We start from the raw sequence: 19,201 nt of genomic DNA, 5'->3' as shown, positions 1-19,201 counted from the left end.
GACATCTGAAATGGATTCTTCTCTCCTTTTGCAAAGACAAGCGCCTCTAATGTGTTGTCACTGGCCGCAGCTTATTACTCCTTACTCCTAGTCATTCGCTCTTTTATGGATTGTGACACTCTGCCTTGGGAATGAGGCGACAGCTTATAGGGCACGAGATAATTTATCACAGTTTGTCCCGACAAGTGGCCTTCACTGCCGCTTCCACTGACTCGCGTCTCTCAGTTTGCGTTAAGACTGTTGTGAGCCAGAATAACATCTCCTACATGAGCGTCTGAGAATGATGCGCAGATCATTTTTATCCACTGGGTACATCTACTCAACACTGTACCAAACATTCAGTGAATCGAAGCAGATGAGAAAATGTGTATTTGTGATATCTAATGTTACTATTGGACTTAACACAGGTTGCATTAGCGGAAAGATTGGGGAGGGAAAGAAGCAGTTTCAATCAGTTTTCATCTTGGAAGTTACCGAAGAAAGAAGGAAGCTAAAATGCCAAAAATCGCACAGAAAATAACACTTTCTTAGTACAATTTTGACTTAAGCACAGTAAAAAGTACACGTTTTAAGCTGGCTACGTCAGGTAATTCGTGCTGAGTAACGATTTATTATGGCGCTGTACGAAAATATTAGTAACTACCGCAGCTACTAGATCGGATTTGCAGCAGCCTAGAGCTCGTGCATGGTCTTGTTATGTGCGTTCAAGCAGCGCCATATAGCTGCTGCATGGACACAAATACGTACTCCATGTTAATGTTAGAAACCGCTTCAGTATTATTGAGGAGATAGTGATAATCATAGAAGCATCTTTTCCCAGAACTAGCAACGCTAAGTTCCAGCACGGTGGTCAGTGCCTAAATCCTCTTGGAGATAATGCGTTACTTGATCAACATCTTTGATAAATAACAATTTTACTGTGACGACATTGCATTTCGCTGGATTATCCTCATTTGCTCACAGTATAATTTACGTTTGACAGTAGGCAGGAAATAATGCTATCAATAGTATTTCTCCTTCTTTACTTATAATGACAAAGCTACTGCTGCGAGACCGAATTACAATCAGTTAAAACGCATACTGACCCTAGATCAGTAATACAACTATCATATACTGCAGGATGATTCTGGTCTATGATGACGCGTCGTTATTGAAAGATTCAAGTGCTGAGATGTCTTACTGCTCACGTTCACGTTGTGAATCATTATGAAGGGATTGGCAGATACGAACTGGAAGTCTCATTAAGACTGTCCAAAAAATTAGGAGGCAGATTTTATTCCTGGTTTGTAAATGACGTCAGCTCTGTAACTACGGTGGTTGATTGAACTAACAACTGTAACAAAGATGTGTATTTGATCAGTCGGCTGGGAGCCGGCAGTGTTATTAATAGCGGACGTGCGACTATGATGTGTTGACATTGATGTGTCACAAATCTTAGTGGAGCGTCATGTCTAAGGTAACGTGTTCAAGACATTCTCCACAATGTTCTGAAGAAGAGAACAGTGAGCGCGAAGTAATGTCCCGCACACTCGACTCCCTTACAAAAACAGCGGCGCTTGGACGCCTGCCGCGATCTGATTGAAATGCAAAACACGGATAATTCTATGCTGAAAAAAAAATCATCACGGGTGACAAAACTTGATACTATCAGTACGAACCTTCCACAAAACAATAAACTGCAGTAATTCACATGAAGGGTCAACGCTTAGATGATATAACCGACATTCAAGCCAGTATTCTGGGCAAGTTGAACAACGTCCCCAAGAAGAACTTTTCTGCCGGTGTCAAATGGGGAGGAGTGACTATGTAAACGACCTTAAGCATTAAAATCGGCATATGTACCTTTCTCCAGCCTCGGAACTTTCTGGATTATCCAAGTATATAAGTGCTTCGCAACGAATCACAGCGTTATTGTATAATTCTTGTACATTTGTTTCAAAAAACTTATTCATGGACAGTAAACCCGTACACCACCGACACAATTTCGGAGGTTGTTCAGGAATGCAAAGCTCTTAGTAGATGCAGCCTGATCGACCACGGTAAGAACCCGAAGCTGTGGAACGAGTAGATGTTCTGGCATATAACACCGAAACCTGGCAAAGAGTAGGCATTTTCTGTTGTGATATAGACGAATGACAATTGTCAAAGACAGAATCCTTAGGGAGTAGAAATAAAAAGAAGACAAAATAGTATCAAACCTACCAAACAGGCTAATTACATCGATGCTATGACAGACAATGTATTTTCATGAAAGCAACAAATAGAACATGTCACAGAAAAAGTCAAAAAGGTCGCTTGGTAATAAATACTCCATTTCGAGGCTTGTACCGATACGCGGTACAAAATATTAAATCGTGCGACGACAAGTCGGACACAAAACGAAGTAAAATGAAAATTGTAAAACTTTGAATTACTGAAAATATCATGCGGGGCTCTGAAAATGCACGTGTAATTAACTGTCAGAGCGATAGTCTGTAATGAAACGAAATAATAACGAAGCAAAAGACTCTATAAGATAACTTATATAATCTATGTAGCAATGTAATTGTTCCTTTACTCGCTGGTGCAAGAAACCAAAAAGACCAGCGTTATTACACACACTCTCTGTTCTCGAAGAAAACGCAAGACACGGCGACCATTTCGCATTGTAAGTTGTGAATTTTAAAGAATATATTGTAATTTATGCTAGTGGCACATTTTTCTTTCATGTATATAGTGACCTTCATGCAGAACTAAAAATAAAATTTATTTTTCAAGATTTTCAATACGCTGGATAAACAACAAGAACGGCCGAACAATCCACCATTCTTGGCAGACATCTTGCGTAGGAATAATTTTATTGCGTTCCGTCATCAACGGACGCTTTAAAAGGCTCGCAATCATAATTAGTAAAGAAAAGAAAGTGCATAAATTACAGTTTTTGCCCTCTACAGCTCCCTCTAGTACCATGGAAGTCATTCCCTCATGTCTTAGCAGATGTCCTATCATCCTGTCCCTTCTCCTTATCAGTGTTTTCCACATATTCCTTTCCTCTCCGATTCTGCGTAGAACCTCCTCATTCCTTACCTTATCAGTCCACCTAATTTTCAACATTCGTCTATAGCACCACAACTCAAATGCTTCTATTCTCTTCTGTTCCGGTTTTCCCACAGTCCATGTTTCACTATCATACAATGCTGTACTCCAGACGTACATCCTCAGAAATTTCTTCCTCAAATTAAGGCCGGTATTTGATATTAGTAGACTTCTCTTGGCCAGAAATGCCTTTTTTGCCATAGCGAGTCTGCTTTTGATGTCCTCCTTGCTCCGTCCGTCATTGGTTATTTTACTGCCTAGGTAGCAGAATTCCTTAACTTCATTGACTTCGTGACCATCAATCCTGATGTTAAGTTTCTCGCTGTTCTCATTTCTACTACTTCTCATTACCTTCGTCTTTCTCCGATTTACTCTCAAACCATACTGTGTACTCATTAGCAGATTGAAGAGAAGGGGCGAAAGGCTACAGCCTTGTCTTACACCCTTCTTAATACGAGCACTTCGTTCTTGATCGTCCACTCTTATTATTCCCTCTTGGTTGTTGTACATATTGTATATGACCCGTCTCCCCCTATAGCTTACCCCTACTTTTTTCAGAATCTCGAACAGCTTGCTCCATTTTATATTGTCGAGCGCTTTTTCAAGGTCGACAAATCCTATGAAAGTGTCTTGATTTTTCTTTAGTCTCGCTTCCATTATTAGCCGTAACGTCAGAATTGCCTCTCTCGTCCCTTTACTTTTCCTAAAGCCAAACTGATCGTCACCTAGCGCATTCTCAATTTTCTTTTCCATTCTTCTGTATATTATTCTTGTAAGCAGCTTCGATGCATGAGCTGTTAAGCTGATTGTGCGATAATTCTCGCACTTGTCAGCTCTTGCCGTCTTCGGAATTGTGTGGATGATGCTTTTCCGAAAGTCAGATGGTATATCGCCAGACTCATATGTTCTACACATCAACGTGAATAGTCGTTTTGTTGCCACTTCCCCCAATGATTTTAGAAATTCTGATCGAATGTTATCTATCCCTTCTGCCTTATTTGACCGTAAGTCCTCCAAAGCTCTTTTAAATTCCGATTCTAATACTGGATCTCCTATCTCGACTCCTGTTTCTTCTTCTATCACATCAGACAAATCTTCACCCTCATAGAGGCTTTCAATGTATTCTTTCCACCTGTCTGCTCTCTCCTCTGCATTTAACAGTGGAATTCCCGTTGCACTCCACCATATTATCATCATTATTTCTTATGTCCGCTCCGCCAAATAAGTGTTCTATTCACGCTCTTGCTGGGCGTAAACGTCAATAAAGTCAGGCGTTAAGATTTCGTAACACTCTTTTCGTCACAATCGTTGAGGGCACAGTAAGTATACTTGAGACGGTGTCCGGACCTGTGCGGTAGCGGTACATGTCCGGCGCGTTAACAGTCTGAGTAAACTACACTGGTTCTCGAATAATAATCACTTCGTAGCATGACTAGGAAGCAAGGCAATCGTGGCAACAGTATCAGCAACGGACCATCTTCTTTCAGTGTCCGATTCACACCCTGGCTCGCTACTGACTGCTAGCAGCGAGCCAGGGTGTGAACAGGACACTAAATGAAGCTACGATCCCCCTTGAAAATGTCCTCCGCAGTTGGGGATGAAACGTTGGGTTTAAATGCGAAATCCGTAATAGCCTGGAATACTTTACTAACTGCGACTCTCATATCACAGCTCCTTTTGCATCACGCGCATGCGTAACACGGTGAGCATTCGGCAGGTCGCCTGCGCTGGGAAAGCCCGAGCACAGCGGCACGCCGCCACAGCCACTCACTGGTCCTCGATTGTGAGTCACGTCGCTGCTGAACCGATGTGTTAAGAGGCGACGTCGCGGGCAGTTCACAGAAGCTCTTACACACGTGACGTACTGTCCCTTCAGTGGAAGGAAATTTACATCTGTAGGAGAATCGCTATTCAGCAGTGTTAAATGGAGTCCGTCATGATCGAGTCAAATCAACTGGGGGACGTTTTGGCACTGCCAGTCACTCCGTTTCGCCGACTGATAAGATTTGCGGTACATGTAGAGAGGTGTAATACAACATTATACGTTGCCTACCGTACGGGGCCGTTAGAGAGAATCTGAAAAATTTGTAACGGTGTTGTAGGATAGTTGGTGCTGAGAAATAATCGTTAGGCGAAAAATTCGATACGTTGCGTCTTTTCCTAGTTAATTATCAATGAAGTTAGCCCGTCAGGCCGTTGCGTGCTCAAGTTCAAGCGGCCCGCCAGAGATGGTGTCACGTGTTCTTCGTTTGGTTTGTTAAAAGCAAACAACAGAGCGACGCAAAAATTGAACATGGGGCGTTAGTACGGCTGAGCAGTCTCGTGCCCGCTACGCTATGAGAACAACTGAAAATGATAGTATCTGGCGCGCCGCTTGAATCTCCGCACGCAACGGCATGATTGGTTAAGTTCAGTCCTAATTAACTCGGAAATGGTGCAACGTATCGAATTTTGTCTCAACGTTTATTTCTCACCACAAGCTACGCTGAAACATCTTCACAAGCCTTTCAGGTTGTTTCTGACCACCCTGTATAGCACTGCTGTCCCACACGCGGTCCGCAGACTGCATGCGGCTGAAAGCCTGTATCAGAGGGAGCAAGACGTGAGCATCTATCACACGATCTGTAAAAAAATAATTCCGATTATAAAAAGTTATGATAAAATGAATATTTTCAATTTGAAACTCTCGCCACACTTCCACCATAACCCCCACCGCCGTCTATCTCTCACTCTCACTCTCTCTCACTTTCTTTTTCTTAGCGTTAGTGTTAAGTATATTATGTCCGGCCCAAAATTACTCCTCGTCTTCCAATGTGGCCCAGGTAATCCGGCAAGTTGTACACCCCTGTTGTGCAGTCACTCAGGAACACTCCCCGCCCCCATCTCACAGCACCCACACACGTCCTGATTCTTTGGAGAATCGAACTCCCATGTAGAAAACAGCTTCAAACGTCTGATTACTTTACAAATGAGTTAATGCGTTAAAAACTGGCGTTAAGCATGTAAAACTTCTACACTTGAAGACGCATCTCAATGTTCTGATGTCACATCTGAACTAGGGCATCATGCAATTATAATTTGGCAGTTACTGCAAAATTGGTTGCGAAAAGAGTTGGTTGTAAAGAAGTAATAAATGAAAACGTCATGCCTGGTCATGAAATATTACCACATGAACAGTGAAAATGTAGCAAGCGATGAACTTTTTCTTTCTTTTATTGTTTTATTTGGGTGACAGCGAGAAAACATTTCGAAAAGATATGAAATTAAGTGTAAAGTTGATTGGAAGTCACTAAGTGTTCTCATTCTCAATTAATAGACGAATATAGTCTGGGCAATTAGCGAGCCGAGTTACACTGCCGCAAGACGTATGCACAGTTTCTAATTCGAATCTTTGATTTATTGTGTTAAATCCTTAACATTGATTATAACTCTAAATGAGTAGATTATGGCAGCATTTTAAACTTTACATTCGGTAAATAATTATGTGAAACAAGCAAAATCAAATTTTTGTCGTTCCTGGAAGCCGTTAGATAGCAGGCTTAGCCATTTACTAACATAGATGTGAGAGTCAGCAAGTTTTCTTTGGGCGTGGTCGTTTAGGAAATGACAAATACTTATACCTTTAAAGAAATTCGCATAACATTTATGCAAAATAATTAAGTGTGCTACACAGCCTAGAGTTGCCAGATGTTCCGGACAACGGGATATGTGCAGAGCTACGAAATGGGATACCCCATGTATCTGAAATCTAATCGCACACGTTGCATTTCTAAAAGACGATCGACAGGGTTACGAAATACTTCGAAATTAAGTCTGCGAATACCTTGACATCAGCTGCATTAGGTATAGATCTACTACCCAACAACGACAAATGGAAGTCTCTGCTAGAACAGGAATCGAAACAAGGTTTCCCACTTACCGTGAGCGCTCGCCTTAACCACATTTTTGTAATCAATAAAGACTGAAACTGGGAAGCGGACTTTCTGCATCAAACTGGAGGCTAAGTGCATGGAGGGGACTAACAAAACGTAATACGTAGCTATAGTTGCAGCAAAAGAAAAACAAGTGGAATGTGAGAGTGAAGCAGTTGTGAAATAAAATCGAAGGGTGGAATCCATGCCACCAGTAGCAACAACTGCATTGTGCGCTGGATTCGAAACAAAAACAGCCGAGGATCCTTCCTCAGTTAAGATGAAAAATAAAAAGGGGGCGCACATGTTGTAGCTCAGTGGAAAGGGTCACGACGAAAATCTCCCCTTGCTTAACTATCCAGGTACGACTTCCCGCACTGGTTAATGTATAACTCATGTTGAATCGTCTTTTAATTCTAGCTTCTCGTACCCGTGATGATTCAACTGTGCAGAGGATCGTTAAGCGCACTTCATAAATTATTGGAGAACTATTGTCTATATTTTGGGTTACGGAGGAGCTTGCAATGTCGTTCCTGCAAGTAGTCTCCTAAGTCCAGATTGTCCTTACTGCAGCCTTGAAACAAATAATGCACTGCATGCCCGCAAAGCCATGTCACAGCCTTAGTTTTGGTATGCGGCTAATATGTTTAATCTGGGTTGGTTCAAATGGCTCAGAGCACTATGGGACTTAACTGCTGATGTCATCAGTCCCCTAGAACTTAGAACTACTGAAACCTAACTAACCTAAGGACTTCACACACATCCATGCCCGAGGCAGGATTCGAACCTGCGACCGTAGCGGTCGCGCGGTTCCAGACTGTAGCGCCTAGAACCGCTCGGCCACTCCCGCTGGCTTCTAATCTGGGAATAACAGTCTTAGATTGAATATGGTTTAGAAGAAAGTACGCCAGCATTTGCTTCACCAGGCGGCACACTTCTGCTATGCGCCGCAGCGAAGAAGGTGTTCGTCGTACTGGACTCCATAGGCCGTGCACAGTGGTGAATCCGCCTTATGGATCGCGCGTAGCCTCGATCTGTTCAGCTGCTTGCCGTTAACCGTAATAAACCACATGACAATGACGGCGGTGTCCAGCATAACACGGTGAATCCTCCTCCACACTACGTGCCAACAGACGTTTGGATGCTTCATCTTCACCACGTTATTTGGTCGTCCGCGGTTCATGACGCGATACACCACCCCTGCCGTCCCCAGTCAATCGCTGCTAGGGCGAGTCGACCGTATCTGAGGTCTAGATAAAAGACACCAATGCAGAAGAGTAACGTGGGGAGATGTTATATCTTCACAGGTGACGTAAGGGAGGGCGGCGCCAGTTCCTCTATCAACAAACCCGTCAAATTGGACGGACGGCAGTGCCATAATCTTACTAATATAACAATCGCCCTATCATAAACATGGATAAGGCCAAACCCTCCGTGATCCGGGGGAAGGTTGACAGTTTCATAGGTGATCTTGAAAAGCTTACCTGAACTCGCAAAGAACCCAAAAGCCGCTAGTGTACGGCAAACTAACACTCATCTGGACGATGTGCGGGATGCCTGATGCTAAATATATATTGACTTACTAACTCCTTTGGAGAGAATATTCAGTACCCATAGATGACTGCAGGAAATCCATATCCGCACAATGTCAAGGCATTTCGTGGTGTCGCTGATCTGTAGGGAAGTGACACAGTGACACAGTGACAACACGACCCCGATATTCGTCGCCACTGATCTGTTGACGTTGATGCGACTACCCAAGGCTATGCCATATGTAGCAATCCAGTCTAGTGCTTTGTTGGTGTCGTCGTCGGGGATCACTAATTACTAGGTCGTCAGCATATGCTTTACATCGGAATGTGTGACCTCGTAATGTCATACCCGTAAGTCGATGGGGCATGCCGTATAGCAGTAGTTGAAGGGCCACAGCGTAGAGTAATGTAGACAGAGGGCTGCCTTGGCGTACCGTTCGAGAAATAGTGATGTGCGGCCTAGGTCGTCCATTGACCTTGGAGTTCCGCCACGGACGAATAGCGTCACGACAGTTATAAATGACCACGGGTATAGCATTTGTCGGAGGACCGCTTCCAAGTAGTCATGGTCCACGCGACCGAAGGCTTGGCTGAAATCAACTGACGCAAACGCGCCCTTCAGACATCACACTCACATATTCAGTATTCCGTGAGCGCTGTTTGAATGTTATTGTCATTTCCTGAGACATTTGATAGGCTGAGATGACAGGGTTTAGGGTCTGGCGTATACATACCGCCAACAGTCTGCAAAAGATCTTTACGTCACAACTGAGGAGCGTCAGCGAGCAGTAATTTTATATCCGTGAGCCACAGGATGGTTTCTTGAATTGGTACAATCATCACTTCCACAAAGGTCGCGGCGAGCGGCTCGTATGTAGATTGTACTTCGCGACAAATGTGCTTCTTTAAGGTGGGTACTAAAGATTGAAAAGTCCGGTATAATCCTAAAGGGAGGTCTTCAGGGCCCGGAGACTTGTCTGTCACCCCTTCCTCTTCCAAAATTTCTCCTAGCAAAGCCGCCTAAGTTGCCGGGGTAATGCCGCGTTAATCATATGAGAAACATCTGCCAATGCTGTCGAACAGGAGTCTGAGCTGAATAAAGCTGAGAACAATGGTCGTGTAATGCGGTGCTACTTAATGGAGTGAGGAGTGGCGACGACCACCCTCCGTGTCGATTGAATTATCGTTTATGTTCACGAATTACGTGGAACATAAACTGGTGTTCACCTGCTATCCTATCCCGAGTCATCGATCGGACTACCGCCTCCACCAGGTGGCGTCGCGTTCTAAGCCTTAGCATGGTGAGCCGCCATTTGTCGTTCCGAAGATGGCGCCATAGTATCGCAGTATCGCAGTACTTTGTAACAGAAATCAAGCGCATGTCTGCGGCAAGCAACGTGGTCGCGATCACAGTTTATCGACATTCGTCGTAGGGACGGTCTGACGCAGCCCAACGAAAGCGTTTCGTCGTAGGAAAGGTACGGAGGCGGATTTTACACGAATGCCAGGTATCCTCCGTGGTTGGGGGCAAGAGTGATGCTCATACGTACACCGAGTGGCCCGAGAACGCGGCAGACCTCAGTTCCGCTTCCTGTGTCTCGGCGGTGAGAGTATGTGAAACATAAATCCACTGAATGCGACTGGAAAAGTGACACATCAGGTGTGTGAACCAAGGTCGATGGCCGTGAATATGCTCCCAAGTGTCCAGCATATGCAAGTTCCTGATTAGTGTCTGGAGTTCCGGGTTCGAATTATGTCGCGGGAGCTGATCCTCAGGTGCCATTCCGCAACGGAAGTCACCCCCGAGCATTATATGGTCGTAGCGGCCTTGGAAGAGCGGCGCGACTTCTTCCGCAAAGAAACGTGAACGATCGCGACATCTATCTGTGCCATAAGGTGCATAGATATTGGTATGCCTTATACCCAGCACAGTGGGTGCCATTACTCAAGAACCGAATGAATAGTAAACGTCATCCACCACAACTCCACTGCCTGTGGGAGAAGCATGGGACACGCATGCATCTTAGCCGAATATGCCCAGGAAAAAGGATATATCGATGGCAGCAGCGTTCAGAATGTCCTGGAGCAAGAATAACTTTGTGCGCGTTGGTATAGTGTTGATGTTGACAGTCACAACACGATAAGTCTGAAGTCTTTCCATCGCAACAGTGTTGGTCATCAGTATCACCGTACATGGTGTGGATTCGTTGCGTCAGCGTGTCTCATCGCTATCACCGACAGTGGAAAATAATCAACAATGATGGGGTGAAATCCCTCGTGTGGTGTCCAACACGACGAGTAAAGAATCTTCTTCACAATCGTCCGCCCACTCGCCACGAGATACCGTCAACTGGTGATGGAATATTTGAGCTGCCACTCTTGCCCCAAACTCCGCCGCCAGTACAGGCTGGTAATCTGCAGCAGGTACCTTCACGCAATCTTGCCTTATAGAGGAGTCGAAAGGACTGAAGCCAATGCGATCTATGTCTTCTTCAACGATAAAAAGTTCAAACAAAAAGAGAATAGAAGCATTTGAAATGTGGTGCCACAGGAGAATGCTGAAAATTGGATGGTAAGATTGCGGAACTACTGAGGAAGCATTGAACAGAACTGGGGAGAATAAAAATTGACTAAGAGAAGGGATCGCTTAATAGAATACATTGGTACATCAATGAATCATTGGTTTAGTACTGGGGGAAGTGTGGGGAATCAAATTTGTAGAGCGACCAAGAGAAGAATACAGTAAGCAGGTACAAAAGGATGAAGGCTGCAGTAGTTATTTGGAGATGAGCCATACACAGGATAGTGTTCCTTGGAGAGCTGCATCAAACCAGTCTCCGGACTGAACACTATATCTGCGTCACTTAACTGCTCAGATCTCGATTTATAGACGTCGCTGTTTAACCACTCGTGGATGTTTTCGTCCTCTGCGTTTTCACAACCACAAATATGTACTTTAATCGAAACCATTCTAATTACAACAGAATAATTCAGTCTTTTTTTCGTTTTTTCAAAAATCGCCGAATTGTGTATGTACATCCTCAAGCAGGCAAATCCACTACTCGATAATCAGGAGTTTCCTATATTTGACAAATTGAAATAATCACCCTACCAATAACAGGGTTTTAAAAACCTTAAATAATGTAAAAATATGTGTATTAAGACGCAAGGCTGAGGTAAAACGCAGTATGAAATCACACACCAACGCGTAAACAATGGAGCAAATAATGGCGTCATAAAAGAGTTATTTTACAGCTTGTGGGTGAACATACTTGCGAGGACATCAAATCCAGAATGAATCTTTCAATCTGCGGTGAAGTGTGCACGCTTTCCAAACTTCCTGGCAGACGAAACTGTGCGCCGGGCTGGTTGAAGTTGTGAGGGGACGAGGGTCGTGGGTCATTCGTTGATAGGTCAGTTGGAATAGCATAGCCTGCGAAAGGCGATGTTCTTGTCTCACGTCTGGCACGTAGTTTTAAACTGGCAGGAAGCTTCATATCAGAGCTATTTCGTGACCAACAATTGCCAACAATACAGGTTACGTTCATCGCGTATTACTCTGATGTAACTGCATCATGGAATTCAGCACCCCTTGTGAGGGCTCTCTTACCCAAATGCAATCAGATAAAGCCACAGGTTGTTGAATGCATTCTTAAGGTGCGGTTCCGATCATATTAGAGGTAGCAAAAAATAACTTAACTGGAATAAATAATCGGTTACTGGGTATTCACAAATAGAAAAATAACTGGTTATCAGCATCGGGCAGTTCTTTCAATAACTGCCAATAGCGTGAGTCATCTGTCTACCAAAGTGAGCATGTTGTGCCACAGTCTGATCGTACTTAACTGTTTGAGTTTAGGTCTTGCCAAGAAGGCACAATAAGGGAAGTCGCCATGATATCATAAATTTGAAGCTGATATCCGCCATGTCAACTGCCCCAAACATTAGCTTCTGATGAAAGTGTTTTAATTAAAAAACTCCAGCTTGCGTCGTTTACGGGTGCAATAGCCATTTTGATTACAGTATAAAGTATAAAGAAATCATATTTCATTCGTAAGTGGGATCGTTCAAGCAATATTTTCTGTTATATACATGAATTTTGGTTGTGCTTTCTACTTTTACTGTAGTGATTTTATTTCTGTCATTTGACTTTTGACTTCCTATTAATCCAAACCGAAAAGTCCTCTGGGTGCACGCTTGCAGAAGGAAAGATTGGAAACCGACGTTTCCATAACAAAATATGTTCTCACCACTTTCAGGAAGAGTGCATAAACCGAACATCAGATTCGTCGCTCCGAATCAAGCAAAAATCTGGGTTACAAAAGCAGCCTTTTCATAACACATACTTCTCTTCTCGGTTATTTGAAACATACGACAAAAAGAGAGTTACATTAACGAGGCGAAAAGCATCGTATTACGGGAGGAAAAGAGCATTTAAGACCAGAAAAACGTCTGAAAATGCCTTTCTGATGTGGCATTTCTCCCTAAAGCACTGTGACATATTCTTTTTAAAACAACTGATGCGTGCACACGGCAGAAATTAATAACAAAAGCAATCGAAAACAGTATTCTGCTAATGTTTTGGGGCATCTAAGTTTGGCTTCAAAAGCGTGTCTGTAGCGCCATCTCCCCTTTTTGTACCTCCATGAGTCTCGCTGTCTTACCTCGAATAATGAATACGTTGATCTTGTGACGTCCGTACTACCATGGAAATAACTGGTAACTGCCAGTTAGCTCGTAATTGCTAATAACGCGCAGCATCCTTTTACCGATGAATGTTCTTTTAATTTTGTCTCCTCTATCTGACCATAGATGAATAGTGGTGACTTTACGCTATTCGTACTTCTAGGAACATCACTGATGGAATAACTGGCTATTTCCAAAGATAAAGATATACTAGAGATTATTGGTAACTAGAGATTATTGGTAACGAGAATACTGGATAACTCGAGACCATCCAGTTTTCGTTCGTCGCAGAAGCTTCAGAGATTCTTTTCGTTCGTTTTCGCTACCGACGGTAGTATACCGAAATCTTGTTTCCAGGACAGCATAATGAGAGACATTTCTAAGGCCGGAAATATTAAATGTGTACAGAAATGGCTGGTATCAGACTAAAATTTACTACGTAGTCGGCTGAAATAATTTTGCGAGCAAGTTTTAAACCCCTATTCAAGCGTTTATCACCGTACTCACAGTTTTTCTAGAACGTAAGTCTTGCGTAGAAATAAACGATTCTACTATCTCTTTACCACTATGACTTGTGCAATATTTCACTACGCCAAACACAGAGAAAAAATGGTTCAAATGGCTCTGAGCACTATGGGACTCAACATCGGAGGTCATCGGTCCCCTAGAACTTAGAACTACTTAAACCTAACACATCCATGCCCGAGGCAGGATTCGAACCTGCGACCGTAGCCTAGAACCGCTCGGCAACCGCCGCCGGCCAAACACAGAGAATAAGCTTCGAATTTGGCCTACATAACTTACTAGCGAACTCGGCAGTACCTGGCGACTACTACATATGTGTGGGAATTGGTTCTACATCCTGGACTCCTGCCTCCCCTTCTCTCTCCGCTCTTCTCCTCCTGCCTGTCTTAGTCCGCCTCCTCCTCCTCCCCCTTCTCACCTGTGCTTCACCCCCCCCCCCCCTCTCTCCATCGATCTCCTCCTTCTCCCTCCCTCTGTCGATTTCCTCTCCAGCCCCAAATCAACCCTGTTACCACTCCCGCTGACCTTGAGCCTTGTTTACTGGTATTGCAAACGAAATCTTGATTGGGAATTGAAGTCGCTTAAAATAAATGGCTAAATGGACTTGGATCATTGGTATACGGGACGTGAGAGAGACCTTTCCAGCTGCTGGATCTGTAAGGATAATAGCTTCAATGACAATATTTCGCATAGTTTTAATCTGTGAATGGATAGGATTACAGAGTTTCAGACAATTCAGATTCTGTAGTAGTATTCTAACCGCAAGCCGATTAGCCATAAATACAGTTATCCCTTTATTCTGCAAAATCGGAAACACAGAAGAAATCAAAACCGCACATTGTTGCATATACAATTTTTGTTTATGAGAAGGAATAACACGGAGAAACAGAGCGCGAGAAAGAAATTGATATCGCATATTTTCGTAACACAACGTAGAATCTTTCTCGCAGTCGATTTCAATAGAAAACCTGTACATTGTCATTTAAAATAATACCTAGTGATCAAAAAGTCAGTATAAATTTGAAAACTTAATAAACCACGGTATAATGTAGATAGAGGGGTAAAAATTGACACACACGCTTGGAATGACATGGGGTTTTAATAGAACCACCCATTTTGCTAGACGCCTGAAAGATCTCATGCGCGCGTCGTTTGGTGATGATCGTATGCTTGCCGCCACTTTCGTCATGCTTGGCCTCCCAGGTCCCCAGGCCTCAGTCCGTGCGATTATTGGCTTAGGGGTTACCTGAAGTCGCAAGTGTATCGTGATCGACCGACATCTCTAGGGATGCTGAAAGACAACATCCGACGCCAATGCCTCACCATAACTGCGGACATGCTTTACAGTGCTGTTCACAACATTATTCCTCGACTACAGCTATTGTTGAGGAATGATGGTGGACATATTGAGCATTTCCTGTAAAGAAGATCATCTTTGCTTTGTCTTACTTTGTTATGCTAATTATTGCTATTCTGATCAGATGAGGCGCTATCTGTCGAACATTTTTTGAACTTCTGTATTTTTTTTGGTTCTGATGAAACACCATGTCATTTCAAGTATGTGTGTCAATTAGTACCTCTCTATCTACATTATTCCGTGATTTATTCAGTTTTCAAATTTATACTGACTTTTTGATCACCCAGTATATAGCCTACATCCGTCCGAATGATCAATAAATCATAAAAAATTGAAATAAATTAATCAAGAACCTTTAGAGATTTCCCTTTTATATACTACATATATATTTATATATTATATATCTTTAATAATATATAACCTGAGTCCGTCCTAATGTTCATTAGAGAGTCGCGTGAAAATGAGAAATAAAAAGATCACAGCGTTAAACAACGACTTGTCTTTATATAGTATGATAATCATTCTTGGAAAAGCCTTATTAAAAATTTCACTGCCAGTCCATTACTGGGGTGTAACTGTCGTGTAACCAATCCGCCATAGGCCGTGCATTATGAACATGTGCTCGATCGTGTTGATAGATGCAATCGCCATCCCCGAATTGCTCTTCAACAGTGGGAAGCAAGAAGATGCTTAACGTAAGCCTGTGCTGTGATAGTGCCACGCAAAACAACAAGGGGTGCAAGCCCTCTCTATGAAAAACACGACCACACCGTAACACGACCGCCTCCGAATTTTACTGTTGGCACTACACACGCTGGCAGATGACGTTCACTGGGCATTCGCCATACCCACACCCCGCCATCGGATCGCCACATTGTGTACCGTGATTCATCACTCCACACAACGTTTTTCCACTGTTCAGTCGTCCAATGTTTACGGTCCTTACACCAAGCGACGGGTCGTTTGGCATTTACCGGAGTGATGTGTGGCTCATGAGCTGTCGCTCGACCATGAAATCCGAGTTTTCTCACCTCCCGCCTAACTGTCATAGTACTTGCAGTGGATCCTGATGCAGTCTGGAATTCCTGTGTGATGGTCTGGATAGAAGTCTGCTTTTACACATTACGACCCTCTTCAGCTGTCGGCGGTCTCTGTCCGTCAACAGACGAGGTCGGCATGTGCGCTTTTGTGCTGTACGAGTCCCTTTACGTTTTCACTTCCCTATCACATCGGAAACAGTGGACCTAAGGATGTTTAAGAGTGTGGAAATCTTGTGTACAGAGGAATGACACACGTGACACCCAATCACCTGACCACTTTCGAAGTCCGTGAGTTCGGCGGAGCGCCCCATTCTACTCTCTCATGATGTCTAATGACTACTGAGGTCGCTGATATGGATTACCTGGCAGTAGGTGGCAGAACAATGCGCATATTATGAAAAACGTATGTGTTTGTGGGTGTCCGGATACTTTTGATCACATAGTGTGTATGGTAAGCTCGGCTTGACAACATGGCACAGCTCAGCAGGTAGTGCTGCCTGATATTAATAGCCGCAGTAGCTGCTACGTGTTCGGTGACTACATTAATTTACACGCGATGCGGAGAGATGTTGTTGGTAATGGTAGTAAGAATAAGTTATTATTGATGGTAATATGGGACCATTATAAATAACAAAAAAATGGCTCTGAGCACTATGGGACCTAACTTGTGAGGTCATCAGTCCCCTAGAAGTTAGAACTACTTAAACCTAACTAACCTAAGGACATCACACACATCCATGCCCGAGGCAGGATTCGAACCTGCGACCGTAGCGGTCACGCGGTTCGCGACTCAACCGCCTAGAACCGCACGGCCACACCGGCCGGCAATCTTGCAAAGAGAAACCTTCTGTATTGGCAAAACTTAGACCCCTAGCAAGTAGTATAAGATTTTTAGACGGGTTTGTCTCAGTTTTACAGTGTAATAATATGATTTGTTCCTGCTCTCCAGGAAGGCATCCCTAAGTAGAATGTGCAGACAAGTCACAAAGATTAAATCCACTTTAGTATAGAGCTTTACGGCAATCGGCATAAAAAAAATCTGAATTAACAACGTAAAGGCATTTTCAGACACTCTACGGGCTCAACAGAGATAGTGATTAAAAATTGCTTTCAAGCTGTCGACATTTGCAGCTGGCCAAAAATCTGTTTCATCACCTTTGTATTAAAACTAAATGCCTTATTCCCTAAAAGTGCATGTGGCAAAATGATGTTAGAAACCGGCAGTTTGCAAGGATGGGGAAACACAGTGCAGCTTCTGAAATGTTACCTTGTATTACCCTTTCCGTAGGAGCCAACGTCAGTGAATGTGAACTTGTAGACAGCATCGACGATCAACAGAGTCACTAATTCCTTTAGAAGACGAAGAGGACAGCGTGCTTTGTTCAAATGGTTTAAATGGCTCTGAGCACTATGGGACTTAATATGTGAGGTCATCAGTCCCCTAGACTTAGAACTACTTAAACCTAACTAACCTAAGGACATCATACACATCCATGCCCGAGACAGGATTCGAACCTGCTACCGTAGCAGCGTGCTTTGTACTGTTCTGCTAAAGTAACTGTGCAATCTTCTGAATGCAAACGCTAACGGTCTAAATGACTCACCTTTGCCGTGAATCTAAAAACAAAATTAAATAAAATGCAAATTCATAAAATAAAATCGAGATGTACTTGGTCTTGAGAGTTATACGTAACTGCATTGTCTAATTTAGAACAGGATGCAACTTAATGATTCGCAAAAAATTATCACCGACACGTTGACGGTGAAGACCGCAAGAGAAAATGGAGGCATATTAAAGATACGTATCAAAAAAGACAAAACTAAGGAGAACTAACTGGTTCTCCGACTTCCAGTCAACGTAAAAATGGTCACTGGCTGATATGTTTACATTTCTTGGAAGAGTGACGATTACTTATGGTTCAGCATTGTCAGGCCCCATAATTTTCACTCTTCATCATTACATTGCAGTTTACTTCATTAGGAATTAAATAGTTAATTTCATTTTACTTCACACAAGTATCATCCGCAGTGGACTCGCATTCGGGAGGAAGACGGTTCAAACCAGCGTCCGGCCATCCTGATTTGGGTTTCCGCGATTTCCCTAAATCGCTTCAGGCAAATGCCGGGATGGATCATTTGAAAGAGCACTGCTGACTTTCCTCCCCATCCTTCCCTAATCCGATGGGATCGACGGTCACGCTGTTTGATCCCCTCCACCAAACCAGGCAACCAACCAATCCCTCCCACCAACTGGTAAAAGGTAGAAACGAAATGATAAAATTTTAAAGCTTTTGGAAGCTCGGTGCTTCGAAAGAGAAATAGTTTGCATCTGATTCGAGGCATGCTGCCACGGGATGGTAGGTCCGAAACTGTTCAGTAAAAATAAAACAGTTCCTGCGTGAGTCACTTCTTTATTTTGCCACTACGCGTCTCGATGGTTCACATCATCATATTCAGGTGGAGAATTGTTTATTTACATGGCCGGTGTTGGTGAAGAGTACAGACGCCTTTTCTCAGTCGCAGACAAGGCGAAGTGTTCAGTACTGAAGAAATTTGATAATCTTTTTAATTCGTCCATCTCAGTTACATATTAGCAATTGTATATTGTATTAATAATAATTATATATTAATGCAAGTGAGACGGACGAAATAAAAAAAAAATCCAATTTCTTCAGAAAATTCAGCCTGATGACGACGTCGATTTATTGTTCAGAAGTATAGCGATGTCCTTCGTAAAACTTAAACCAGACGTCATTAAAGAGGTAAATACAGTGTCACTGGAGATGATTTTCGGTTTGGAAAATTGTAACAAACAAACAGAATGTTCACCATACCCAACTATTAAAAATGAAACTCCTTGATCACCACAAAATGTGGATTTTACTAACAACCGTGCCACTGAACGTTAACTGATTATTCACAAACTGATAGTCACAAATCTCAGTTCACTGTTAATGTTCTCACTGTTCAACAACCACTGTAGTCTTAAAAGTATTTGAGTTTTTTGCTTTAGTTTTATGGCTAATTTTTCGTCAGGTGTTACTGGATAGAAATATCTATTTGATGAACCACTCC

Source organism: Schistocerca piceifrons, chromosome 3 (genome assembly GCF_021461385.2).
Source record: "Schistocerca piceifrons isolate TAMUIC-IGC-003096 chromosome 3, iqSchPice1.1, whole genome shotgun sequence".
Taxonomy (NCBI): domain Eukaryota; kingdom Metazoa; phylum Arthropoda; class Insecta; order Orthoptera; family Acrididae; genus Schistocerca; species Schistocerca piceifrons.
The sequence above is the reverse complement of the archived record's forward strand: the minus strand, read 5'-3'. Positions refer to the sequence as shown.